General features: G+C 43.2%; 1 protein-coding gene across 1 annotated transcript in view; it reads left to right on the top strand.

The window, feature by feature from the left end:
* DCAF5 (DDB1 and CUL4 associated factor 5) overlaps nt 1-20,875 on the top strand; it is a 231,457-nt gene that overhangs the window by 184,369 nt on the left and 26,213 nt on the right. The window lies entirely within an intron of this gene.

The following is a 20,875-nucleotide window of genomic DNA, read 5'->3' as shown; positions in this document are numbered from 1 at the left end:
TTTTCTACCTGATACTCTGTTCCCCCAACGAAGAATCCATCTTTCAAAGAGAAAAATCATATCAGTGATCAAATGCCAGCAGCAGATCTGGGTGTGGCCCTTAATTTGTGTAGAAGCGCACCTTGGCTAGCAAGAGTGGGCAGAAAAAGGCTGTTTCCTTGCAGATGGATTCCTAGGCTTAGCTCGAGGGGTGCTTGAGTGTAATTTTTAGGTCTAGCGCGCAAACGCTCTAATATGTTGTAATCTGTGGCCTTTTAACCACGTTCCTGTCACGCCCATCACTATCACTCGTTCATGGGCTTGCCTTTCAAAAATACTTTGTTATAATTGGTAAATGCTTTACATTTGACCCTCCTTGAGGCAGGTTTGTTACGGCCTTGGCCATCGACCCTGTTATATGGATAATTGCACGTTTATCGATCAGACGCGGCTCCGCCACTGTGGTGGAGGAGCGTCACTCCTAATAAACTAGGTTTATTATCGTTTTGTAGTAAAAGGGGTGAAACATTAGGGATGTTGAGAACTGAGGGGAGTGTACAGCACTCCCCTCATTGCGCATGTATGTTTGGCCGACCATCTTGGGCCAAGAAAAGTCCAGTTAGGAATTTACAGCGCTAATAGCTCTAACTCGAGCAAACTTGAGACCCATTGTATTGCAAATGCTTGCTTTATAAGCAACAGAGCTGGGCTAGGACAAAGAGCAGTAGAGTTCCATTGCTTGTAATTGACAAACCACGTAAATTTTGCGGACTTCATGTGGCGTTTAGCTATTGCACAATTAGCATATGGCCTTAATTCATGTCATAGGTGGGCAAGGTCAAAGAAGTCCAGGGCTTCTCGGCAGCCATGATGGGATCAGGCAATGGTGCAAATGCTTGTCTGCAAACAACAACTGCTAGTGACTGAAATTAAAGTTTATTTTTATTCTAAAGGTTCCACATGTAGTTTTCGATCTCATGCCCCAGTCAGCTGCTGCAGCAGCAAATTAAGCTGGCTCATTCTGCAATGTTTGTGTGGTGCTAAATCACCCACCTTGATAGCAGTTTCTGGCAAAAATCCTCATGGTTCTCCCTCAGGCAATGAAGTAGATTTGGTCATCGCCACCTCTAGCAGAGAGTTTTAAATACTCGTTTTGCACCTGACATGCAGTGCCAGAGAGTTTTAAATTCTTGTTTTGCACCTCACATGCAGTGCTGTTGTCGTCCATACACTAGCATCTCCCACAGAGTAACTTAGCGTTACATGCAGTCACTCCCTTTTCCGAACGGTGACCATCCTGTTGGTTTGAGACTGTGGTTGGAATTCATAAAATGGAAGCCATCCGTACCTGTGCTGGTCTCTGTATGCATGAGTGCCAATGTTTAATTCTGCGTGTGTTTAGTTTCTTATCACATTGGAGTCTTTATGCTCATATGACCTGTTGAGAAACATGTTACAAACAACATATTGAGATATATAAAAACATACAGTTGGAACTCATCATGTCAAGTGTTGTGACGACACCCATAGGAACACTTAAAAACCACAGCATGTGGCACGCGTGATCACTGCACACGTGTTGACGTGTGCAGTCCTGAGTTGTTGCGTTCTATGACATGAATTCTATTGCAGTGATTAACTCTCCATGGGTGTAAAGACTCCACCATCAGAAAAATATATTTTTAGAAATTAGATGTTTTCATTCCAATCGAACAGTATATAGCGACACACTTCAATGTATGTAACCTTATAGTAGATTAGGGCACTAACTCTGGTCCTGAAGAATTGTCGCTGACCTGTTCTGGGTATAACAGGCAAGAAACATGTTGCTCGCCAGATAGCACCAAATGGTGATTATTCCCACTTAGGGTTCCCATGATATTTTAACCTTGGCATGGGCAACCTCTGCTAATAAATCTAGCATCAGGCAGCCATAGCTAATTTTATTTTTAAGCACACTCCCTCCAGAGTTCAGACAAGGGCACTATCCCAGCCTCTAGCCAACACCAGAGACTAAAAGATCTCCAGCAAAGAAACCCCCAGAGGGGCCCACTGGGCATTGCATCACCCACCCAGCGAGGATCACGAGCAAATGATGAAGCATGCCACTCTGGTGGGTGAGAGCCAGTGCATCCTATAAAGGATGCCCCTCCAATGACCGATCAGCACCCACTCACCTCAGTATAGTATTGGTGGACTAGCGGAACAGCACACTGTTTCGTTTATAATCACTATGTTCGAGGAGATCTTGCGCTGGACTGATTCATTTCCTCTCGATTCCCCCCCTCCAGCCCCCCTCCTTGTCTGATGGTGATTTGATCATGTCCCCAAGTACATGTACTGTGTTAGTGTACATTGGTGCCCCTAGGTTGGTTTATCCATGAGTTCATGAATGACTGTGGATGTGTTGGTCTGTGTGTTCATAAATACCTATAGATCTGTTGCTCTCTTCGCAGGTGTCTGTTGGGTTGGTGGTTGTTTGCATTGATGCCTTTATGTGGGCTTCTCTTGTATGTATACGCTATTTGTATAGCGTGAACTAAGCCAAAAGGCAGGCAAGCGCTGTAGAGTGTCAAATGCGTGCATACAGATGAAAGATAGAAGAGATAGGCGGATTCTGGGAGCTGAAGTGTAGTGTTACTGTACTCTTTAAGGAGGTGCCTATTCAACTCGTTCTTAAATCAGATCAGCTTTAGGCGGTCCTGATGGATATGGAGATGTTGTTCCAGATCCTGGATACATAGATGGAAAGGTACTGCTTAGTTCTTTCTATATTACACTTCTTAGTCTCCCGTGTGATGGCATTATGGTCTCGTGTACATGGTTGCTTGCATTTGTGTTGCTTTTGCGTGCATGAGCACCTTTGGTTGGGTTGCTCTTGGAATGACTGTAGGTGTGTTGGTCGTAAGAGTGCAGTTTAGCTGTATTGCTCTGTATGTGTATGAATGCCTCTAGATGCAATGATGTGAATGCATGTCTGTAGGTGTGCTGATCTGTGTGGATGGATAACTGTAGATATGTGAATCTGTGTCCACAAATCAGTGTATGCTGGTCTGTGGGTTCTTGTGCACCGGGGGTACATTGATGCTCCTACGTGTATGGCTCTGGTTGTCGATGGGCACGTCTAGATGTTTTGCACTGATTATGCATGAATGCCTCTAGGTTTGTTGGCCTGTTTTTACATTGGTTCTTGTATATGTGTTGGACTGCATGTGCATGTATACCTCTAGGTGTGTTATCGTTTGCGCATCTCCCCATATGGTGGCCTGTGTGCTTGGTTGCCGCTTGATGTCTTGGCCTGTACATGGATGGGTGCCTGTAGGTGTGCTGGTCTATACGTGGATGGTTGCCTCTAGGTGTGCCGGTCTGTGTGTGCATTGTTGCCTCTAGGTGTGCTGGCCTATACGTGTCTCGAGGTGTGCAGGCCCGTATGTGCATGGCTTCCTCTAGGTGTGATGGCCTGTGTGTGCATGGTTGCCTCTAGATGTGCTGGCCTGTGTGTGTATGGTTGCCTCTAGGTGCACCGGCCTGTGTGTGCACAATTTCTTCCAGGTGCGTTGGTCTGTGCAGCAATTAATTCTCTAGTGTGTTGGTCTGGGTGAGCATGGTTGCCTCTAGCTGTGCTAACCTTTGTGTGCATTGTCGCCTCCTGGTGTACGAGCCTTTGAGTGCATGGTTGCCCCTAGGTGTGCTGGCCTGTGTGTGCTTGCTTGCCTCTAGGTGTGCAGACCTGTGTGTGCATGATTTCTTCTAGGTACGTTGGTCTGTGCATGTATTAATTCTCTGCTGTGTTGGACCTGGTGCACCTGGTCACCTCTAGGTGCATTGGCCTGTGTGTGCTAGATTTCTTCTAGGTGCGCTGGTCTGTGCATGCATTAATTCTCTGGTGTGCAGGCCTGTGTGTGCATGATTGCCTCTAGGTGTGCTGGTCTGTGTGTGCATTGGTGCCTCTAAGTGTGCTGGGCTGTACAGGGCCATGTGTACACTGTTGCCTTACAGAGCCATGTGTACACTGTTGCCTCTAGTGCTGGCCTGTGCATACATGAGTTCTCTAGTGTGTTGGTCTATGCATGCATGAAATCTTTGGTGTGTTGGTCTGGGTGTACATGATTTCTTCTAGGTGCGTTGGTCTGTGCATGCATTAATTCTCTGGGGTGTTGATCTTGGGAGTGCATGGTTGCCACTCGGTGTACTGGCCTTTGTGTGCACAATTTCTTCTAGGTGCATTGGTCCGTGCATGAATTAATTCTCTGGTGTGTTGGCCTGTGTGTGTATGATTTCTTCTGGCTGCGTTGGTCTGGGTGTGCATGGTTGCCTCTTGGTGCACTGGCATGTGTGTATATGATTTCTTCTAGGTGCCTTGGTCCGTGCATGCATTAATTCTTTGATGTGTTGGCCTGGGTGTGAATGATTTTTTTTTGTAGATGCGTTGGTCTGTGCATGCATTAATTCTCTGGTGGGTTGGTCACGTTGTGCATTGTTGCCTCTCGGTGCACTGGCCTGTGTGTGCACAATTTCATCTAGGTGCGTTGGTCTGTGCACGCATTATTTATCTGGTATGCAGGCCTGTGTGTTCATGGGTGCCTGTAGGTGTGCTGGACTGGAGAGGCTTGTGTTTGCATGGGTGCCTCTAGGTGTGCTGGCCTGTGTGTGTATGGGTACCTGTAAATGTGCTGGACTGCACAGTCCTGAGTGTGCATGGGTACCTCTAGGTGTGCTGGTCTGTCCGTACATGAGTTTCCAGGTGTGTGTTGGTCTGTGCATGCATTAACTCTCTGGTGTGTTGGTTTCGGTGTGCATGATTTCTTCTAGGTGCATTGGTCTGTGCCTGCATTAACGCTATGGTGTGTTGGTCTGGGTGCCCTCCTGCCTCCAGTACTGTTGCTCTTTGATGGCACACTTTACACTGTGTATCTCGGTGCACCGAAGCCAGGGCCCTGCCGCTGCTCACCTCTTTGATGCTGTGCTGGCCTGTGTGTGCACGATTTCTTCTAGGTGCGTTGGTCTATGCATGCATTAATTCTCTGGTGTGTTCGTGTGGGTGTGCATGATTTCTTCTAGGTGTTGTTGGTCCGTGCTTGCATTATTCCTCTGGTGTGTTGGTCTGGGTGTGCATGATTTCTTCTAGGTGTGTTGGTCCATGCATGCATTATTCTGCTGGTGTGTTGGTCTATGCAAGCATTATTCCTCTGGTGTGTTGGTCCGTGCACGCATTATTTCTCTGGTGTGTTGGTCTGTGTGTGCATGATTCCTTCTAGGTCTGTTGGTCCATGCATGCATTATTTCTCTGGTGTGTTGGTCCGTGCATGCATTATTTCTCTGGTGTGTTGGTCCGTGCATGCATTATTTCTCTGGTGTTGGTCTGTGTGTGCATGATTCCTTCTAGGTGTGTTGGTCCGTGCATGCATTATTTCTCTGGTGTGTTGGTCCGTGCATGCATTATTTCTCTGGTGTTGGTCTGTGTGTGCATGATTCCTTCTAGGTGTGTTGGTCCGTGCATGCATTCTTTCTCTGGTGTGTTGGTTCGGGTGCCCTCCTGCCTCCACGGCTGTTGTTGTCCCTTCATGGCACACTGTGTATCTCGGTGCACCGAAGCCAGGGCCTGCCGCGCTCGCCTCTTTGATGCTACGCTGGCCCACGCTCAGCTCTTTGTTCCCTGCCCAGCGCCAGGCTCCCCTCCGGGAAGGACTTCCTCCCGGAGCCCGGCCTGGCCCGGACCTGGAAGCCGCTGCAGCACCGCTGCATTCCAGGCGTTCCGAGGCCCAGCGAGTCCCCGGGGATGAGAGCCGCGCCGGCCGCACACATTGCCTTCTAAGGCAGGCTGCTGAATCAGCCTCACCCGCCGGCCTTTCCGCTGCTCAGCATTTCCATTTCCGGTCACGTCACCCCTCCGCGCGCACAAGATTTATACATTTTTGGTGTTAGGCATAGATGCCAAGTTTTATATTGCTTATGCGTGACATTACCATGGCTTAAGGGTGCTTACGTGCGACATTCCATGCCTTACCTGTGACATAATTGCAATTAAAACCATAGTGAAAAATCCCTGTAAACAAAAATATTAGAAATCACCCCAAAAGTGAAGAACAAAAGTGCCACTTTTTTTCCAAATGGTTTACCCGTGAGGCAGTGCTGCTCACTGGTGGCACATTGCCAGTTAAGTTAACGTTACCTGCGTCTGCAGAGAGCAGGGACTGCTCACTGCCAGCCTCCTACAACAGTGTAGAATGCCATAGGTTTAACCGTGAGAGCTGTTAATCTGCTTTGACCCCTTATCTGCACGGCTGCAGACACTAGTAGCAGCTAACTGCTGAGTTTCAGAGGATTTTTCAGCATGCTGACAAATAGCTTATCTCAATCTTGGCACATTAAGAACAACTGCTTCTAAGAGCAGAGCCCCTCTCCAAATTGCATGAGAAAATGTTCCAGTGCGGGAATGCGGAAATGAAGAACGCCTTGCGTTAGTCTGACCCGTGATGTGTGGCACTTGGCAGGGCTGATTCGGTGTCCCTCGTCTGGCCTTACCCTCAGTCCCTGGGTGGGGGAAGCAAGAGGGTTCGATGCTGTTGGTCCTTCAGATCGAGGCGTGGTCACTGGAGAGTGACTGACATGGGAGGAGGTGTTGTCCGTTTAGGCGGGACCCATGGGATGCCGTGTGGCCCAAACCTGTCATCTGTTTTCTGGAGGAGCCAATTGAGTTTGTGTCCTAATAGTTCAAAAGTCCCTTCTTGTGCGTGGGTTGTGGGCTCATGCTGGTTCTTTTGTTCCAGAGTATCAGGTCCCAAACGCTTGAGGCCCAGTCTTCGATGTGCACCGGTGTCCCCCTGAGCACACCTGGTGAAGCTAGTCTCTTATGTATACCTGGATGTGCGCCACTTGAGTGTTGACATGCGCTCCCTAAGGTAAAACTGAATGTGCCCTCTGGTGGCGGTTAGGTTTTGGATAGGGTATTTGCACAGCTGCGGTTTTGTTGGCCTCCGTAAGAGAGGAGCCTTGTATTTTTCAGGACATGTACTAAAGAGTGCTCTCTACTCTTATGTTGGACAACACCAAGCTCTTCTTCGTGGTCTCTATAAAGTACCAGTGTAAGAGATGCAAAATCCACCCTCTGGATTTTTTGGCCACTGAAGGAAGCAGTCAATCCTCCGCTAAGCCAAGCAGTATTAGCTCCGCTTAGCAGTGACCGGATGTCCTTGACAGTGACTTGCCAGATGCTGCATCTGTGGTCACCCAGCATAGACCGTGGTGGGTCCTTGACTAGTGCGCCTGCTGGTGCCGTAAGATCCTGGCAGAATGATGGCATAGCACTCCACCGACACCACGTCGTCAGTCTTGATATTTCAGCCAACAGCGCTAAAGATGCTTGGCTTTGCACTTTTACTTTTCCACTATTAGTTTTAGCCTGCAATTCCCAGCTTGCTTTCTATTCGCTGAAAAAAAATAACTTGTTGAAAGCCACCCGATGACAAGGGCCAGTCGACAGCTGTTTGATGGGCAGAACATTTTGGCCCTTAAATATGTCTTTAGCATGTTGTCCATAAGGTCAGGCTTGGATTACCTTCATTTTAGGAATGGTTATTGTAACCTGACTTTTCCTGTTGTTCTAATGCTTCATATTTGAATTTATCTTTACAATGTAAAAGTTTCCCTGACTTTCATACTCACTTGTCCCAGCATCTGAAGTGCCCCCTCGAACACTCTTTAAGACTGACTCTTTTTTTTTTTTTTTTATCCGCTTTACATCATTAAGCAAATTTGCCTAAGGTCAACACTAAGTATGTGAAAGGAATCACCTACAGAGCTAAGGCACGGGTTTCCACTGCTGTAGGCCGAGTGAAGGTTTTTATTCCTCACCCCTCGATGGAGGGAGGCATGCTGTCCTGCTTGGGTTGGGGTAGGGGTTGTTCTTGTGTCACTGCTGGCAGCCAGCTAGTGATGCCAAGCCCTGTAAGCGAGCCTGATGCCATGATGCCTCCTTGCCATCTCAGATCTTTTTTCCTCTGTTCCTCAGTTTTTATTTCCAGATGCTCAGCGTTCTCGGTTTTGCTGTAGTGGGCGTTCTTCGTTTCCTCTATGCCTTTTCCCACCATTTACAATAGGCTTGGTAGATTAAGTTGCAGTAGTGTTCATTTCAAACTATCGTCCTTGAGTCATGTGGAGCTGTCCAGTGAACATGCCTGTATCAGCACGTTACATTTAAACACTCCGTTGTTTTAGGTCGAAGCCTACCAGACAACGCAGCAAAAAATAGAGGGCCCCTGCTATAAAATGGAAAGCACCCTCCAGGGGATTGTACACAACAAATCAACAAGCATTTGCAATGCAATAGGTCTCGCATTTTCTTGAGTTAGAGCTATTAGCATTGTAAATTCATAACTGGACTTTTCTTGCCACATAAATTGGTCAACCTTGCCTCATAATTTCATCTTTTCCTGCCATATAATTCCAGAGGCCCAGCATTTAACTAAAGCACTTCCCTTTACCATCTTCCTCTTTCTTAAAGCATATACAATTATCATATAAACCTGTATCAGAAATAAACTTTTGGCATTAGAGTGTAATGCTCAAAACATCATAACAAAACTCATTTGGGATGGATTGGAGGGTTAAAGGAAAGAGGGGGTCGGGAGTAAAGATTGAGAGGATGAGTGGCGTAGTAACGGTGTCATGAGCCCTGGAGCAAGAAAGGAAAATGAGTGACTGGAATTTCAGTAGGAAAGTACAGCTGTAGTTTCAGTTGAGTGAGGTCCGTAGGTGTCTGGGCCCTGGTGCCACTGCACCTGTTGGTCCTTTGATAACTAGGCCTAGGGAGAGAAAGCGGATGGGGCAGAAAAAGAGAAGCGAAAGGAATACAACAGCAAAAGGAAGAAAGAAATAAAAGAAAGAAGGAAAAGAAAGAACAAGAAAATTAACACATACCTAAGAGAAGAAATGGAGCAAACATGTGAGACAAAAAAAGAAGGAAGCTAGTGAACAAAATATAAAGTGGAAAAAATAATGAAAGAAGAGTGAAAGAGAAAAATTAACATTAGAGAAAAAAAGAGTGATGGTGAGAGAAACAAGCAACGAAAGAGCCAGGATATGTATGTTCCCAAACATTTTCCGCAGACACAGAATGGGAAAAACACTTTGATTCTTTAGGTCCCGACAAGTAACTTGTGGCTTCCACATACAGATGGGAAAAAGAGGGATTTATAGTAAAACGTGAATTGACAGATAAAGATAAGAAACACCAGAGGAAAGAATAAAGATCTAAAAAAAAAAAAAAGTGAAAAGACGCATGTCGAGTCAAAGGAAAGGGCAAATAAAAAAGACAGAGAAAGCATGAAGGGATGAGAAAAAAATGGTGAAATAATGAATGCCTGATGAAGAAAAAAGAGAGGAATGATGCAAGGAAATAAATTACCAAGTTTTTGCAAGTTTGAAAGAGGAGGTAGCAAGAGGAAAATAAAAAAGGAAAGGAGTAGAAATAAACAGTTGAAAGAAAGAGCAAAACTGTTAACTTGTGGATTTTAGGAGCTGGAAAGAGAAAAGTGGTGGGAGAAAGAAAACATTGAGAGTAAACTGAGTAAAGGAAAGAACTGAGTGAGATAGGTGAAACGGACCCGCCCAAATACAGATGGCAGCTAAGACTAGACTTACTTGGCTCCCCCATGTCCTCAAACAGAAGTCCGAGTGTGGAACAACAGGGGGCACTGCAGAACAGCAGGAGGTTCATTCGCAGTTTTATGTGAACCCCAATACAGCAATATTGGGGCGCTTCAGATCAGGATTGGGGTACAGACAGAGCTCTGTCCCGGCCCACTGCTGGAATACCAGAAAGGCAGCGGGTGGGGAATGAGAAACCGAGCACGGTGTAATTCCTGGTATTGGAATAATGGGGCGCTGCAGGTGAGGGCTGAGGTCCACTGACAGACTTGTATGTGAGCTGCAGTACTGGAATAGTAATGGGCACATAAAGTCAGTAGTGAGGTATGTTAATGGAGCTATGTGTGGATCCTAGTATTGGCGTGCCAGTGTTGCCGAGTGTTACCCTGGAGGTGCCCTGGTGAAGCTGGGAGTGGGGCCCAGTATGGGAGTGGCGTTGCCTCTGAACCACAAAAGCGAGGACCCCTGAAGGGCGTGTGTGTGAGCCTTCGTACTGAGAAGCAATGAGCACTGAATGTTAGAATTGATGGATTCTGGCAGAGGTGTGGTGGTCCTCATCTGTAGTGGTGTTGGATGTTAGACTTGAGATGCACTGGCTGAGCTGTGTTTTGCTCTTTTGGGTCCAGTATTGGCTTGGCATTGGGACTGAATATTAGAATTTAACTGCTGTAATGGAACTGTATGTGAGCGGGCTCCCAGTATAGGAAAGGAAGTGACCTGACCGGGGCAGAACTGAGGTGCACTGATGGAGCTCCGCCAGAGACCCCAGTACTGGAATAGTAGAGTGTACTGACAGCAAGAACTGAGCTGCTCTGGCAGACAGCAGGCATGGGGTTCCTGGCACTGATATGGCTGAGGGTTTGGAACGTGTGAACGGAGGTGCACTGATGGAGCTGCACCCGAGATCCCAGTACTAGAGCAGCAGAGTGTACTGACTGCAAGAACTGAGGTTCTCTGGCAGACAGTGTGCGTGGGGTTCCTGGCACTGGCACAGCTGAGAGCTTGGAGCCTGTGAACGGAGGTGCACTAATGGAGCTGCGCCCAAGGTCCCAGTACTGAAGCAGCAGATTGTGCTGACTGGAAGAACTGAAGTGCTCTGGCTGTCCATGCGTGTGGGGGATCCTGGCACTGGCCCTGGCACTGGCTCTGGCACTGATGAGGGCTTGGAGCTTGTGAACTGAGGTGCACTGATGACACTGCACCCGAGGTCCCAGTACTGGAGCAGCAAAGTGTACCAACTGCAAGGACTGAGGTACTCTGATAGACACCGTGCGTGGGGTTTCTGGCACTGGCATGGCTGCGGCCTTGGAGCGTGCGAACGGAGGTGCACTGATGGATCTGCGCCCGAGGTCCCAGTAATGGAGCAGCAGAATGTAGTGACTGGAAGTACTGAGGTGCTCTGGCAAGACAGCGCACGTGTGGGGTTCCTGGTACTGGCATGACTGAGGGCTTGGAGTGTTTGAACTGAGGTGCACTGATGGAGCTGCGAGTGGGATCCCAGTATGGAGTAGAAGTGGGCACTGTCACCTAGGATTGCGCAGCCCTGGTAGAGCTGGGTGCTTAGGCTATAAGCAATTATAAGTGATCCTCCAGGCAGGCACACTTGGTAAAGAAAATCCAAGCCAAGGAAGGGTGGGACCCAGGCAGCTGAGAGAGGGCGCATAGAGCCCATAAAGACCAAATGTGACCAAGATAACAGCCTGATTTATAGCCTTGTATACAGCTAAGCTCAGAGCAAAAATGCTCTGCAAATGAAAAGGGAAGCTTCCCTGGACAGGAGTAGGAAACAAAGTAAAAAAACAAAAAAAATTCCCTACAGACCAGATAAAGAGGAAAAAGCGTAATTATACAGGAGTTGGTCCCTGCTCCCACACAAAAGGAGGAGGGACAAAGAGGCACGACTGACCACTAGCAAGCAAGGATTTTTAAATGACACAAACTAAAAAATGAAATAGCTGGAAGCCCACAGAAGAAGTACAGTTAAAAGTATACAAGAGGTTGTACGCTTACGCTCGACCTAAAAACTACTGCGTCTCCTCAAACATTTCACTTGAGTATAGATATAACTCATAAAGGGTACAGCTTGACATGCAGAAATAGAGCCAAAATTCACACCAAGATATCACAACAGATTTTTTATTCCATCATTAATATTTTTTCCATTATTATATCTATCTATCTATCTATCTATCTATCTATATATATATATATATATATATATATATATAAATGATGTGCCAAAAAACAATTGCAATGAATCAACAGCAAATAGTACAAATTATTTGCTAATCACTTAACATCCCCAGGTATCTCTCACAAACAAACTCAATCATCCAAAGAATCCTAATCAATCACTGCATTCATGCCCAGCCATACCATCATCCCAATTCATCTGCACTCAGCCTAAGTAAAATACCTTTCTCATACACTTAACATGGGACGGCCACTGAACTCTCTAAATAGCTTATCTGTGTATTCCAGTTCAGTTACTTCTTGTAGTGTTAAACTCTGGACATTTATAACAATAAATATCCAAACCAATATATGATTCTCAAACCAACATTAAGATAAGTCCAAATTAAATGTTCATGGTTCCACTTGTGGCAACTTCAAATACCATTGTCCAGTGTATAATTGTATTTTCGTAGTTACACTTATGGCAACTTGCATTTCAATTTCCAGCGCACGTTTTGGTGGATGCCGCTCTAAGCGGGAGCCACCTTCCTCAGGGCGTAACAATTAAAACAATGGGCGTGGATACCCCAGGCTGAATCACAACCTCAATGGATAACCAGTTGCTCAACTCACTCTTATGAAGTTCAAAAGGATTCGCACATGAGGAAAGATTTAACGCACTTTACCTCAAACGCGGGTGAAATCACTGAGGATGAAAGGCTACTCCTAGGTAACATATGCAGAGACGTGTAAGATAGACATAAATATGAAGGACAACAGCGAGACAAGTGGGAGTAGGCGTAGCAGCGCAGAACAAGCATCTTAAGAGAATGCTGCACCATATTTAGCGCCACTTTGCGTAGCAATGGAGTCCATACTATAGTTTTCACATATAGAGCAAAATTGGCATAAACCTCATTGCTGTAAGCCTCCGCAAGGCTAATCTGAGAGCACATTAAACCCATCACTGCATTAGGATTTTTTAAAAATAATATACTCCTATTTAATTGGCTTTCATTGTAATGTAAAAAATTGTTCATACCATAAAATTTGTGTATTGGCGCTAACCATGTATCACAGAACGATGATGGACGGAGTGCTGAAACTTTTCAAACACTTACCCCCAGTCACAGATCTGGGTTGAATTCATTGTTCTTTTGCTCACCACATTTTCGGACCCAGCCATATGCAAATCAGTCTTGACCCTGCTTCCCATGGGAACCTTTGTTTTTTGCTCCCATGCCACTGGAGTCAAGCTAGCCTGGCTGATGAAGGGTGATACCCTGAAACTGGTCCCAGGATGCTTGTTTCCAGTCCAGGGAGGACCTGGCTTGGCAATTCGGGCTGGACTGTTCCCATGGGGAACAGGGTCAAGACTGATTTGCATATGGCTGGGTCCAAACTGGCATGGCATGGGTAGCAAAAAACGATGGATTTAGGCCCAGATTGCTGTACGGGGGGGGGTGAATGTTTGACATTGTTCAGCATTCCGTCCATCACTTGTTCTTTTTGCGTGTGTATATATATATATATATATATATATATATATATATATATATATAAACAAAAACCTTATTCCTCAGTAAGGCAACCGGCACTCCATGAATGTGCAAAATAAGGTTTAATACGACCAAACAGGAACGCGTTTCGGCGTCTCCGCCTTTCTCAACCTGTGGGGGCCGCCATTTTTGCCCCATTTATATACAAGTGATTTTCTTAAAGCAACATGGTAACAAGAATAATGATAATAAGTCATATAATGCTTATAATGTCCATCATTACACCTTTCGAAAAAACATATATACACACACCTATAAATGAAATTTCCTATGTCACATTTTTTCAATATCAACCCAATCCTTATATATAAAAAAAAAATAATAAATGTGAAAAAATGTGTGAACAATTGTGAAAAACTATGAAAAAAACTGAAAAAATAGTGAAAAAATATGTAACTGTAAAAACTGTCATTCTTATCGTCAGCTGAGCACATTAAGAAATTACTTGGATACATTAATCAATAATCAACCAAAAACAAAACTAAAATACACAACCGTGGAAAAGTCTTCAGACATGTTGGAAACTCATATGAATACTGCAACAACCAAAATACAATACAATGCTATGGCCATGCACTCAAGCCTATCCGATGTTGTAATGCCATTATTTTCACAAAAGTGGAAAGAATGTTTGTATTTATGGAATAGTAGGATATATCTCTGGAAGAAAAACTTTATCGACAGAAAGAATGTAACCAAATGAAAGTATACAGCATAGGAGGGACCCATATATTTTAACTCAAATGAATATATAATTCTTCACTGGAATTTAATCCTACTGGTTCTCTAGAATCAAGTGTCAAAATGTATCTAGATTCCAGCTTTCTCAAGTTTTTCTCCTTATCGCCTCCACGGACATCTTTTTTTATTCCGTCAATTACACTGTATTTAATACTTTCCATTCGTCCTGCATGAAACTCATGTACATGTCTGGCAACTGGGTACGAATCATTTTTGTTAGCTATGGCCCTGAAATGTTGGAGTATTCTTTTGTGTGCTTGAAGTTTAGTGCTGCCAACATATATCTTAGGACAGCTACATTTTAAGATATAGAGGACATATTCACTCCTGCAGTCATATCTGCCTTTTATGGTGTGAATAGTTCTGTCTCCTTGCTTGATGCTCTTGATGTTTTCACCATTTTTGCATGCTTTACATTTGGCACATTTAATGAATCCATTTTGCGATTTAAGCCAACTACTTTGAAAAGTCTTCCCCTGTCTGGGGGTGGATATTACAACACATTAGAAAAACTTTCTAACAACCCAGACATCGTAGTAAGAGGCTCCGATAAAGGAGGGAACACAGTGATTTGGTCAACAAAACAATACATGGATGAAGCGTATAAACAATTGAATGACAACAAATGTTATAAAAGAATTGACCTGGAACAAGTCGAGAATGTTAAAATACAATTTGATTTAGAACTGATACAATGGCGGGATAAAGGTCTCATCAGTCAACAAGAGTATAGTTTTCTGAAAGTAGACTTTCCCAAATTACCTGTATTTTATTTGATACCAAAGATCCATAAAGATGTACACAAACCCCCTGGGAGACCTATAGTGTCCATCAAAGGAAGTTTGTTTGAAACAGTATCACAATATATAGACACGTTTTTACAGCCACTAGTCAAAAATGTATCTTCATATCTGCAAGACAGTGGTGATTTTTTGAGGAGGATCTTTGATGCTGGCTGGGAAAATGAATATTTGTTGATGACGCTTGATGTAACAGCATTATATACGAGTATTCCACATGAATTGGGAATCCAGGCGGTAGAATATTTTCTGAAAATGAGATCCATTAGTTTTTACCACCATAGTAAAATGCTGAGCCAGATGATACGATGGTGTTTACAACATAACATGTTTTTCTTCAACAATGAGATATTCGAGCAAGCATGTGGTACAGCGATGGGAACATGCTTTGCTCCTAGTTATGCTAACTTATTCATGGGGTGGTGGGAAGAACAGATACTCAATAACTTCCCGCTAGACAAATGGAATGACAATATCGTCCTGTGGCTCAGATACATCGATGATATTTTCATAATTTGGAAAGGTGATCGAGGTACTGCTAGCAATTTTATCAAAGAAATAAACATCAACCATTGCAATCTGAGATTCACCGGTAAAATTGATAAGTATGCGATTGAATTCCTAGATATTAGAGTATTTATTGAAAACAATAAAATTGAGACAACATTGTGTAGGAAAGCCACAGCAGGGAACAGTATCCTGCATGCCAAAAGCTATCACCCACAACCTTTGAAGAACAACATTCCTTTTGGAGAATTTTTGAGAGCCAAGAGGATTTGTGGCAAAGAAAATGATTATCTTAAAGTACAAGACATCATGATTGATAGATTGAAACAGAGAGGATACTCCAGTGAGATATTGCAACACAGTGCAGCTAGAGTCAAATCCCGGTCCAGAGATCAGTTGTTATTTACTTCAGAGCAAAGGAGTAATGGTGTAAATAAAAAAAGTGATACACATAAAGATATTGCCAACGTTAGATACATAACTACTTTCAATAGGGCACATGAATCCATTAGAAAGATCTTACAGAAACATTGGCACATGTTAAAAAGTGATCCTGTGATAGGCATAAATTTGAAAAATAGGCCTACAATAACATACAGAAAAGGGACGTCAATGAGAAATGTCATTGTAAAAAGTGATGTGAGACAGGGGAAGACTTTTCAAAGTAGTTGGCTTAAATCGCAAAATGGATTCTTTAAATGTGCCAAATGTAAAGCATGCAAAAATGGTGAAAACATCAAGAGCATCAAGCAAGGAGACAGAACTATTCACACCATAAAAGGCAGATATGACTGCAGGAGTGAATATGTTCTCTATATCTTAAAATGTAGCTGTCCTAAGATATATGTTGGCAGCACTAAACTTCAAGCGCACAAAAGAATACTCCAACATTTCAGGGCCATAGCTAACAAAAATGATTCGTACCCAGTTGCCAGACATGTACATGAGTTTCATGCAGGACGAATGGAAAGTATTAAATACAGTGTAATTGACAGAATAAAAAAAGATGTCCGTGGAGGCGATAGGGAGAAAAACTTGAGAAAGCTGGAATCTAGATACATTTTGACACTTGATTCTAGAGAACCAGTAGGATTAAATTCCAGTGAAGAATTATATATTCATTTGAGTTAAAATATATGGGTCCCTCCTATGCTGTATACTTTCATTTGGTTACATTCTTTCTGTCGATAAAGTTTTTCTTCCAGAGATATATCCTACTATTCCATAAATACAAACATTCTTTCCACTTTTGTGAAAATAATGGCATTACAACATCGGATAGGCTTGAGTGCATGGCCATAGCATTGTATTGTATTTTGGTTGTTGCAGTATTCATATGAGTTTCCAACATGTCTGAAGACTTTTCCACGGTTATGTATTTTAGTTTTGTTTTTGGTTGATTATTGATTAATGTATCCAAGTAATTTCGTAATGTGCTCAGCTGACGATAAGAATGACAGTTTTTACAGTTTCATATTTTTTCACAATTTTTTCACAGTTTTTTTCATAGTTTTTCACAATTGTTCACACATTTTTTCAATTTTTTTTTTTTTTTTATATATAAGGATTGGGTTGATATTGAAAAAATGTGACATAGGAAATTTCATTTATAGGTGTGTATATATGTTTTTTCGAAAGGTGTAATGATGGACATTATAAGCATTATATGACTTATTATCATTATTCTTGTTACCATGTTGCTTTAAGAAAATCACTTGTGTATAAATGGGGCCAAAATGGCGGCCCCCACAGGTTGAGAAAGGCGGAGACGCCGAAACGCGTTCCTGTTTGGTCGTATTAAACCTTATTTTGCACATTCAAAAAAAAAAAAAAAAAAAAAACCTGTTTGGTCGTATTAAACCTTATTTTGCACATTCATGGAGTGCCGGTTGCCTTATTGAGGAATAAGGTTTTTGTTTGTATGTTAGACGCAGTGGCGCGCGTCGTATCCAGGCACCATTGGCGGTCAGGAGCGGCAAGGGAATTGCCGAATTTAAGTGTTTTCATATATATATATATATATATATATATAATAAAAAAAATTCTAAGGATTACGGATTACATTGCAAAGAAAAGTGCTTACAACACCTGTATATGTATATGTATATATATATATATATATATATATATATATATATTGGGTGTTGTAAGCACTTTTCTTTGTAATGTATTCCGTAATCCTTAGAATCTGTAGCATTAATTCACCATAAATTGTTGTGTTTGGATTTTCGTGTTGGGTGGATGCTTTTAACGGTCACCAGGTGGTGGTTGCCTTGTTAATAGAAGGGGTCTTTCCATGCTAGTGCCCAGTAGCTGTCTTGGACTATCTGCTAAGCAACTTGGGCCCTATGTAAGCCTTGCAGTCGGAGCCGCATCGAAGCACCAGGCCCCAAAGCAGAATACTGTGATGGAGAGTGTAGTACGTTAGCTCAGCGATATGTGAGTGGTGAGGTCGGACAAATAAGTTATTGTACAGGTTGGTGATTTGTGTCAGGGCGGTTGTACCGATGTTTCTGGTAGATGCCTGTTAGTTGTAGAGGTGCTTTAGGTGAGCAGTGAGTTTTGGGAAGGTCAGTGTAGACAACATTGCAACCGTCCAATCATCCCATTATAACCTAGTTAGTTTGACTCAAGATCCAGATAGAAAGGGCGGTAGAACCTCATGGTGCAGTCCTAGTTGGAAGCTGGTACCCTGCACAAAGACGTTTCTATGGGATTTAACAATGGAGTTGAATCGAGCATCACACCCAGGTTCCTCACACTCTTTGTTCCACGGGGGATTGATCTCAAACCAGGAGACCATGTAAATGGGGTCATATTGTTATGTTTTCCATCCAAAAGACCAAGTTCCAATTTTTGTGGCTTTAACTTAGAGACCACTTTTTCTCATGCAATTCAAGATGTGTTGTATGCATTCTCTAATGTAGATTTGGTTTCTAACATTGTTTGCCCCTCAGAGTGGATTTGAGTGGTGAGGCGATCCTTCTTGTACCACGCATTTGAGTATAGTGGGAAACAGTGGAGAAAGCGAGCAGTTTGTGGTAAAACAAAGAAAGCATAGGGACCACCTCTTTGGAGTGCCAGAAAACCCAGAAATGTTGAGTAGGCTAGTTTCCAAGTATCTGATAAATTGTACAAAGTAAAATTATACCTTATTGTTATGTTGGTATTTTGTAAAGTACATCACATGGCCTTGTGGTGACTCCCGAGCACTGTTCAGTTTAAATTGTAACTCCGTGATTGTGCCATATCAGAGTCCAATTGCCTAAGAAGCACCCACCCTGGCTGATGGTCCTCACGCGCTTACAACAATTATGAAATCTAGTCAAATATTAGTCTGGATAGTTCAATTTTGGGGAGTTTTCTGGAACAAAGATATCTGGTTTCTGCCCTTGAGTTTCAGGACTGCGTATTCCACAGCTTGTGTCCTGAAGTCCAAGTGGCCTGCCTCTGTGTTTTAATCTCCTGAAGGATTCTTGGGTGATCCTGTGTGATGTGATTGGCTAAAGATTTCTGATTGGGAACCCGTAGGGTGGACCCATAAGGGATTTAGATCAAGGAGCGAGTGCGCCATATTTGTGATAGAACTGCAAGCTTCTCATCAACAATCTTTTGTGCAAACTTTGGGTCCCTGGTTTGCCTAGCCAGGTGCGTGTGTGCATGCGCTGGGCCATTGTCACGCCAACTCCCCAATTGCTTCTGGGTGTGTTGACTCACTGAGAACAGACAACATCAAATGCTCTGACCTGCGTATTGGGTGTGTTTGAAGGAGGACTTTTAACTTTGCAATGAGACCTTTAAAAAATAAAGAATTGGAGGCGTGAGTGTTACGTTCAGTGCTAGTTTGGTGAGGTACTTAGCATCTCACCTTGAAATCAGGTAAATGTTTGTTGAGCTATTTTGCCTTTATATATCTTTATTCAGTGCTTTAAATGGAAAAATAGAAGTGCAGGTACTCTGTAATAGAGTACCTGCTTGTTTCTGAGAAGTGCTGGTACTCTCCAATTAAAAGTATTACGTTTTTCTTGAGATATGCCGGTACTCTCCCTCTCATAATAAAAAAGTGCCGGTACTCAGTACCGGAGAGTACCGGCCCATTTAAAGCACTGTCTTTATTCTGGAAACCTTTTCCAGTGACCAAGATCCTTCTTTCTACACATTCTCTGCGTGACCACTGCAGTCACCTCTAATACTGGCTTTTTCTGTCTACTACATGACTTGTTACCTGTGTACTCCTGGTTCATGTGGAAGAGCCCAACTTTTTAGATTACTGTATTTCTCAGCTATGAGTTCTAGGAAATGAACCCTTGGACTGCAGTATTTTCTGCTTTTGCATCCTGCTCGTACGGATAGTTTATTTTACTTCGTGATGGTACATTTGCATTGGCTAGTCAATGTCATATGTATTGTTTACACTAAAATCCTGATTAGCAATGATCTGCCTAACACTCCTCTGCAGAGCTTTAGCACGTTAACCCTTTGAAGTGTCGCTCTTCTATTACTAGGTATGTTCCCCTCAATAATGATTTTGCGTAGTGCCCTAAAAAAATCAGAAAAAAACTACGGTTGTGTGAAGGTTATTGGCTATGGCCAACTCTGCTTGTAGCAGTAGATTTCATAACTTAAAAAAATGTGAGAATTCTCCCTCCAAAAGTGTTTTTGAATGCTTGACCTATTATTAGGGAACGTTTTTGCCCATTATTTGGGATTTGTGAGTCTTTCCAAACTTTGTGAAATGCACAAACATTCGTAGGTTTAAAAACTACATTAAATTGTGGTGGACAAATCGTTGCAGCTTTGCACACAAAAAACAAAATCGGTGGCATTCTCAAAAAAGTTTGCAGACGCCCCAGCTTCAACGACTGATCCTGAGATCATAAACATGTTGATTGGTTTGAATGTTCAACTTTTTGTGCTAAAACAACGTTGTATAAACCAGGGGTCTCCAACCTTTTCTGTAATAAGAGCTACTTATGTTCAATGAAAATCATACCCTGTTACCACAGTTAATATTGTTGTAATAGTGACCACGTGAGACAAGATCACATTATCACTTAAATATCAGCATTAAAATGTCTTTTGCAAATCTCCAATGCATGCTTTTCAATTCTGGTATAGCTATTTTAATTCAGTCAAGCAAAAGCTTCTTAATTAGCAGGCTGGGCTGCACACAGGGGAGCTACTTATAGTTAGGGTGAGAGTTACCAGTAACCCATGAGCTACTCATTGCAGAAGCTTGGTTTAAACGTTTCTGGATGCCAGCTCGTTTCAAATTGTTGTAAAATACTCTTCTGGGAAACGTTTACTTTTATATAAACTGCTTACATTCAGAGTCCTAACAAGTGCTGTTTTTATAGCACCGCTTGCGTCCTCTGAGTGTTTTTAAGATGGCAGTGGGGTGTTTTTAATGTTACAAGCCTGCATCGGATGGCTGTAGTCCACCTATGCCCCTCACTGTCTGCCGGT

Source organism: Pleurodeles waltl, chromosome 9 (assembly GCF_031143425.1).
Source record: "Pleurodeles waltl isolate 20211129_DDA chromosome 9, aPleWal1.hap1.20221129, whole genome shotgun sequence".
Classification (NCBI taxonomy): domain Eukaryota; kingdom Metazoa; phylum Chordata; class Amphibia; order Caudata; family Salamandridae; genus Pleurodeles; species Pleurodeles waltl.
The sequence above is the reverse complement of the archived record's forward strand: the minus strand, read 5'-3'. Positions and strand labels throughout refer to the sequence as shown.